Source organism: Dreissena polymorpha, chromosome 9 (assembly GCF_020536995.1).
Source record: "Dreissena polymorpha isolate Duluth1 chromosome 9, UMN_Dpol_1.0, whole genome shotgun sequence".
In the NCBI taxonomy this organism is placed as follows: domain Eukaryota; kingdom Metazoa; phylum Mollusca; class Bivalvia; order Myida; family Dreissenidae; genus Dreissena; species Dreissena polymorpha.
In genome coordinates this window covers 102212603-102221313 of record NC_068363.1, presented here as the reverse complement: position 1 = coordinate 102221313, position 8711 = coordinate 102212603, and the positions used below count along the sequence as shown (strand labels likewise).

The 8711-nt window shown below is 33.4% G+C and overlaps 1 protein-coding gene across 1 annotated transcript in view; it reads left to right on the top strand.

The window, feature by feature from the left end:
- The window catches only part of LOC127844376 (carbonyl reductase [NADPH] 1-like), a 199712-nt gene that overhangs the window by 19514 nt on the left and 171487 nt on the right, over nucleotides 1-8711 (top strand). The gene's annotated exons all lie outside the window — the stretch shown is intronic.

The following is an 8711-nucleotide window of genomic DNA, read 5'->3' as shown; positions in this document are numbered from 1 at the left end:
TTTATATAAGCAATCCTCGTTGTGTCACAAAATATAACAACAACAACAGAACTCTCAAAATTGTTCAATTGTATCACGCTGCAACGCTTTAAAATTTTCAGGTTTTTTAATCGTCAAAAGAAGCATATTATGGATATGTTAGAGCATTGTAAATGTTCGGTATTAATGTTTCCTCACAAATATCATAACTTAACGAAAATTTGTGAAGCTGAAACATTTACCAAAATGTGAATTGGTCCCTTAAATATTTAACAATTATCTGAGCTCCAGAAAAGATCATATATACTGAAGGTGTTTTGCCCCATGAAAATTTTTTCGAGTGATATTTTACCCACTGATCGTTAGCTCTAATTGGTGTTCTCTGACTGTACTGAAAATTCTCAAAGCCACATTAAAAAAAGTGGGCTTTTAAAATTATTTTTACTTAATTATATAAAATGTGCTGTCTATAAATACGGATGATAGTGTCATGAAAAACTAGAAGTTTGCCAAATGTTTTTACTTGAATATACCCCTTTTATTATGCTCTGTTCAATAATTAAGTCTTCATCTACCGTTAAAATATGTTGTTTACCTGTGCAATTGTTTTTTTTTCATAGACATTTTTAGCTCATCTATTTTTTGAAAAAAAATTATGAGCTACTGTCATCACCTTGGCGTCGGCGTTGGCGTCCGGTTAAGTTTTGCGTTTAGGTCCACTTTTCTCAGAAAGTATCAATGCTATCGCATTCAAACTTGGTACACTTACTTACTATCATGAGGGGACTGGGCAGGCAAAGATAGATAACTCTGGCGTGCATTTTGACAAATTATGTGTCCTTTTTATACTTAGAAAATTGAAAATTTTGGTTAAGTTTTGTGTTTAGGTCCATTTTATTCCTTAAGTATCAAAGCTATTGCTTTCATACTTGCAACACTTACTAACTATCATAAGGGGACTGTGCAGGCAAAGTTTTGTAACTCTGACTGGCATTTGGACGGAATTATGGGCCCTTTATACTTAGAAAATTGAAAATTTGGTTTAGTTTTGTGTTTTGGTCCACTTTACCCCTAAAGTATCATAGATATTGCTTTCATACTTGGAACACTCGCAAACTATCATAAGGGTACAGTAAAAGGACAAGTTGCATAACTCTGGTTGTCATTTTAACCCCCCCCCCCCTATTTTTTTTTTGTTTAAGATCATCTCACAAATGACCACCACACCCTCACACTATAGCCCCCCACCCCACGCCCCCCATTTTTTTTTTGGAACGGTTAAAAAACACAAATATTTATTTTTATTATTTTATTTTTAAAATACCGTCCAACCATCGCACCCAAGAATCCCCTACCCCCCCCCCCCCCAACCGCCCCCCGATTTTTTAAAATTATTATTTGTTGCTTTTTTTTGCATTTTTGGAAGATAATGTAATAAATGTCCACACACCCACACTATACATCCCTCTTCACTTTACCCCTCCCTCCTTTGCGATTGAAATTGAGAGTCCCTTCACCTTTAAAAAGAAAACAGATGAGCGGTCTGCACCCGCAAGGCGGTGCTCTTGTTATCATAATAATGTTAACTGTTTTTGATAACAGTTTCAATGACACCAGTATTCAATGAATAAAACATTAAGAACATTCACATTTATTTATTTTTATTTAGAAAGTACAATATACCAACAGGGCGTGGTGTTATAATTCATATGAACATTTATATCTCAACAAGAGCACCGCATAACGGGTGCCACGCTCGTCTAAGGGTACAGTTTTGAATATATGAAAGCTTGTCAGAGTTTTTTTTTAGAGGTCACAGTGACTTTGACCTAGTGACCCCAAAATGGGTATGGCGTGTAGAACTCATCAAGGTGCATCTACATATGAAGTTTTAAAGTTGTAGGTGGAAGCACTTTGATTTTAGTGCCAATGTTAAGGTTTTAGCACAACGTGGACGACACAACGAGCCGGCTATAATAATACCTCGGATTTTCTCCGAAAACGTCGTGCTAACTATGTGTTATAATAAGCTTCATAAAATTACTGAACATCATCACATGTAAAACCAATTAAAAGTTCCAGAAACAATTTAGCAATTTGAAATTTCATTTTGTTAAAAGAGAAAGCAGCTCCTCTAGATTTTTGCTAATGTCCCTCAGAATGGCATTTCTTTCCCTTGACGAAATCAACATCTCTCGAGTTTTAGTCACACTGTTGCTACATTCTTCACATGTGGCTGCAAGTAAATAAAATTACTAGTTTATACATTTACCGGTAACAAAACTATGTATTAAATACAACATATGGCACTTTCATGTATCAGACAAGTGTGGTTGTCAAAAATAACACAAACCAGTCATAATAAGACAGCATGACCTGTTATTGATTCTGAAAGTTATTTTTTGTATTGTGATATTTATCTAGCTTTCTAAATTTAAACTCAAAATTTGTGTGTGACACTAATGCTATACAGTCCAATTACTTCTTTACAAATACCAAATATGTCGATGTCGAAAAAGAATTTTTAAAAATACAAGTCAGTTAATTAGTTTATTTAAAAAATGCAGCAACACCCCATTTATAAGAGAGTAAAATGAGAAAAAAAAAAAAAACATAAATTGTTGCATTTTTATTGTATGAAATAATAAGCAGTCAGCTTAACTATAATTTATAGAAAAAAACAAATAATTACTATTTGTTGCTTCTGGCTTCCGTTCTCTGTTTTATGATTTAACACAGTTGGTTGACGCAACTTCTGTTTGAGTTTTGACAACCCTGTTCTCTGTACATTGAATTGGTGCATCATGTTCAGGTCTTTCAGCCAGTGATAACATTTTGTTTCCTGGAAAAACAAGGAAATGAAAACTATATTTGTAATGTGACACAGTTTTGCAGCAACAACATAATAAATCTAGGTTGATTTACATCTTGTAAATCATCACTATAATAAATTATTGTGGATGACAATATAATAAAAATAAAGACAGGCAAATAGCATTCCTACTGATATGACATTTTTAAGTACTGTAGAGGGGGTGTTCATAATTCCGAACAGCGCCTAATTCCGAACGAAAATTTAAACATTTTAAAACAATATAATTCAAGCATGAACTCTGACATATGACATCATATTTATGACATCATAACTTAACTCATTCCGTTTCGTCTATATGTTTTGTCATGTGAATCTAATAACTTATTGAAATAAAATATTAGATAATTGAACAAAAAAATGCTGACATGACAAATTTTCAATGAATGATGTCTTGTTCAAGTTATTGTCAGCCTAAATTCCCTTGGCCTAAATAAATGAATATTATTCAACTGTTCATTGATCTAAAACACAGTCGCCTTGCTGCATAGAATGAACAAAACACTTACTCTAAACAATATATTTTTTATTCATGAATAACAAAATATGCGATAAATAATCTACATTCATGTTCATGACCAACAAGTTGTCAACTCACATTTCAACCGTCGCCTTTCAGTTTCAAAATAACTCCTTTTTGCCTCCTTACGCAAAAAGAGTGACTGCCAAACAGCAGACGGTAGCCTTCCACACGTGTACAAGATTAGTCGTTGCCGACATATTCCAATGTTTGTTTTTAGATGGGCGCTTTAGCGCCCGTCTAAAGTGCTTAGTGTGAAATTCAGGTCGATACGACTAGGTATGATTAACCCAATACCCGCTTGCGTATCCGCGCAAGAAAGAGTTGTATAATTTATGCAAGAGGTTTGAGTTCTCCAATTATGTGTATTCACAAATGGCAACATTATATTAATATCGTGTTACATTGAATATTTTCGAACGGTGTTTTATAGAAAAGAATCAATAAACAATGATCGTATTGTACGTGTCGCGGAGGAGATTGTTTATGAATGATTAAAATAGTCCACTTTCTGCTGCGTGTGCGTGACGTAGTATTTTCGCTCAGCTCATTCATAAATCTGAGGCTGGCGATAAACAAAAGGGAGTCCGTGTGAGAATAACGCAGTAGTATAAGGTTACGCTTGTTTATATTCACAGGTCTCAATTAATAATACGTTGACCACGAGTTCAACAATTATTACAGGGATACGATAGACAACATAAAAAAATGTTTCATTATCGCTGAAACTGTTAAAAAAACATTTAAATATAACAATAATATTCTCTAAAAAAATGTAGTCTTGCTGTTTTGAAATAAGGTTTGGAATTTTGTTTTCTAAATAACTTAATTCAAAACAAAAGTTTAATTATAGTGTTTTTTACTTGTTAGTCGCATATTTACCGCATTATAATGTGTGTTATAATAGGCAAACCATACATTAGTAAAATTCAATCTGCCTTCGCACATAGAAGGAATGGGTCAATTAGGTGCTGCGTTTCCTTTGCCTACTTCAGTTAGAGGTAAATTATTTAAGTAATAGCAATCACAAGGCTCCGACTTCAAAGGAATTGCGGAGCTTTCTTACATAATAAAAGTCGTAGTCGCATGGTATTTGCGTTTTGCGTCCTATTTGGTCACGTGGTTCTTTTTCCCGGTTGTTTTGGCATTCATGATATATGAGGCTATTAATAGATGCGTCTGTCGATAAACAAGGGAAAGTTTACGGGTTATAACAACGCAATAGGTTACGCTCTCGCATACAACTCAATGACGTAGTACAGGTCGTAAAATGAGAGATTCGGGAAAAAAATGACGCTTATTTATATCAAAGACCCATATTATCGATAGGTCTTTGTTTATATTCTCAATTTATAAAACGTTGAACATAAGTTCAACAATAACTTCAGCGATACGATAGACAAAAAAAAGTTTCATAATTGCTAAACCCGAATATAACGAACAATTTATAATAATAATACGAATGCAATAGCAGAAGGTTAGTAGAAGGTTAAGCTTGTTTATATTCACAGTTCTCAATACATAGACAGTTGGATATGAGTTCATGAATTACTACAGGCATACTATAGGCAACCTCGAAAATGCTTTTTAATCGCTAAAACCGAAAACAACCTAATATATTATATTAAATATATTTATAACAATAAATGTCTTTTAAAAATGTAGTCGGCGTAAACGCTGACTTTGAAATAAAATTAGCAATTTACTTTTCAAAATAATTAAATACAATTAAACAAAAGTTTAACTATTGTGTTGTGTTTTTCACTTGTAAGCTGCATATTCACCGCATGAAATGTGTGTAAGCATTGTCAAACCACACATTAGTGTGAGTAAAATAAAAAATATACTACGGGAGAGCACTTCATATGTGTTCTCATATGCCTTGTTATGAGTATCTTTCTTCACTATCGAAATATATCGTATGTTTATATTTGATTTAAACGCAGTTTTCTTTCGACACATTTAAATCACACGTCAATAGCGCCGTCATGCGAAAATGGGTCTTATGCGTTTCGGCAAGCGTTTGTTAAACCCAACATGTTCTTTTGCGCAGTCAGGCCATAGGCGATGCTGTTCGCTTTAAAATCACTCAATATGTTATGTTTCTCCTTACCAGAAGGAGTGATAGCTGAGTGGGCTATTTATATGATGGGCGCATATGGAATAAGACCCATTTTCACATGACGAGGGTCATTACAAATCTCATTGCGAATTGAAAATGCCACATTTAAGAACAATGCTTTTTGATACAAAATTGAATTGAAAATAGCAAACTTGTTAATAATGGCAGCCTATCCACACATTAAGGAATGATTTCCAGACGTGCTGACCAAGTACGGCAAACATTGTGGTATGATAATTAAACGATTTTCTCTTATCGTGACACTATACTATTTCGCTAATGATTGTTTTCTCATCTTGGAGGCGAAAGTGAAATTCTGCGAGATGGATTGTAACGCGTAATTTTAACAGGGCCACACTTTGTGTCGTTTGAGCATACAGAGAGTAGTCCGGAATTCCTTACACTGAACAGTGCTACATCCTTTGAATTGAGCACATACGCAGTGATATAGCAAAAATTCAGAGGTTGTATCTCGAATCAGCTTATTAAATATTCGCAAATATTCATGCGTGTCTGTTGGCGTTATGTAAAAGTCACTAAGATGAAAACTGAAACAGCTACGCCTAAAAGCGCATGAGTGCTCTATACCTATGTTTATGTTAGCGTTGTTGACACCGTGTGAACTGCTCGGGTAATAAGTAAAGCATAAACAGCAATGTTTATATACTTTTATTCCTCCATATACAAGATACGAAGATTGTTGTATATTTTGAATTTGTATATGGTGTCAAAAATCAAAAGTTTTGTACACGGAACTTTCATTATGAATTTATATTCTTGGTGAGATAGTCATTTGATATAAGAAAAAAATATTCCTTTAATATGGTGACTGCAAATTTTCTTTATATTAAGTTATCATTACCATTTTCATCATACTTTCTATGCTTTCAGAACTTCCAAAAAGCATGTTGTTTTTATTTTGTCTTAGTTATTTCTATGAAATAATAAGGATGATAAAAAGTGCACACAAAACTCGACCCGTGCGCTATGACACACACTTTATAAAGTTGAATGGCGTGTGTTCATTTCAAACTTGCGATTGATTTTCAAAAATGAATTGCGTGTTGAATTATGCAATAGCGAACATCTTCAGTGCCTTCAGCGCTTTGATTGTTTCAGTTCACAACAAGCATTGTTATGCGATATTTTCCTCTGCTGACAGAACGCGCGAAAATTACGTCATGCAATTTTTTTCAGATTGCGTCACTAGTTTTATCGGTTACAAAATACGTATATTTAAGTAGTCGTATTTTATGTATGGTGCCTTTACGATTCCGTTGATGAAACGGTTTTTAAGTATAATCGTAAATCGCTTAACAAATATGTAAACGTAAATTACGATACCATAAAAATCGTATATATTGATGAAACGGCCCCCTGTACCCGATTAGACATTGCTTGACCTTATTGTTAATGAAGTGCAAAAGGTAGCTGGCCAATCAGCATTGAGCTCGCTTACACATGACAAGACGTTGTCGAATGAAACGTAAGACGGGTGGAGCTATCGGATTATATTGGGTCATTCATGCGCAGATGTTGTATAATTTGAATACAAATTTAATATCGCTTTCTGCCTCCAAAATAGCGACCGGTCGGAAAGTCGTATAAAGAGATAAGCAAATGAAACAAAAACGTGACAATACCCGTCAATAAACATTTCTAAGCTGACCACTTTTTATCTTTCAACCGAATATTTACCGATCTGAATTAAAGATTGATAATTAAATAATTAGTTATATGGCGATATTATTACACATCTCTGTCGATTGCCGAATTGAATTGAACGGTGATAAGTAATTAATTAGTTTTTTTACTCCCAAACTATCCTGAACGACAGCAGCGTATTTTAATTAAAGGGATACGAGAAAAACAGGAGCGGATACGAGAAAAACAGGAGCGGTTTAATCGTATTTAAAGTCTAATTAATCGCATATGCATATGTTAAATAAATAGGCGACTCAAATTAATACCGGTTCGCGTTTTGTTCATTGCTATTCTAGATATCCTTAAAAGAGCATTCAATTAAATGACGCAAATTACCGAAAAGGATGAAAAGCGGAAAGGAAAAAATTAAGCGGAAAGAATTTTCGGGTCTGTCGGATTATGCCAAACAAAAGAATTTTTAAGGATGGCCTAAGATGGCTGGATATAAAATTGTTAATAGTCAGTTGTTTTCGTTTTTTGTGTTATTGAAAGGTATGTTAGCAGTAGAAGAATAGTATAAGGTAACACATATAGTATAAGACGTATAGATAAGTTGTCGCGCTGAGATAGGCGACAAACAGAAACATATTAGCCTTCCACTGCAATAACATATGGTAGGGTGTTAAATGGTCAAGTTTGGACATAATCATTGAAATGTACATGTATCCTAAATTCTTAATTAAAGTCTGCAGCAGCTTTTAATTCATTATAGGGGGGTGGAAAAAGATACAAACATTTACAATCACTTATATTCCACCTTATTATTTTCAACTTTATTTTCTATGTTATTAGCATTAATGTGGGATTCAAGTATTAATAGCATATCTACAAAAAAGGATGCAGTTTATGAACTGTTCAACAAGTGATCAATCACAAAGGTATAAGACATGTGAAGTAATGACATCCATGTGCTTAGTAGAACATAATATTATTGGCATAAGTGCAAGTCGCAGGTTTAAGCGGTTATTACTTTATATTAATGTTGTAATATAAAATTTGTAGATTTATTCTTGAATAAATGGGCTGTGCTAAGGATTAGTCAGGAGTGAGTCTGAAGATGTAGTCAAAAGGAAATGTGTCTATGACAAAATCATTAAATGTGTTCTTGCCTCGATGAAGTGATAGTTATGCGATTTCTGGGTTTGCAAATAGATATATGTATATAATGAGCATTCTTAGAATAACAAAAGGAATAATATGGTTGTACTTAAATAAAAAAAAATAAAGACCCATATTATTATGAGTATTACATGTATGACATAAAATAAGAAATGACAGTGATAAATAACAAAATCTGAAGATACAGAGACTGTGTTTTATAAAGATAAACATATATACAAAACATGGAATTTATTCAGTCGCATCACAAACTGTTATTTAAATACGGAGATTATGATTTATCATGATGTGAAAAAAAAAGTGACAATGTAAGCAATAAAAGTAAAAATATCGGTGAAAAAGTGACAAACATTATAAATGTGCTATATATAAAGTTTGAACTTTGTTGAATATAT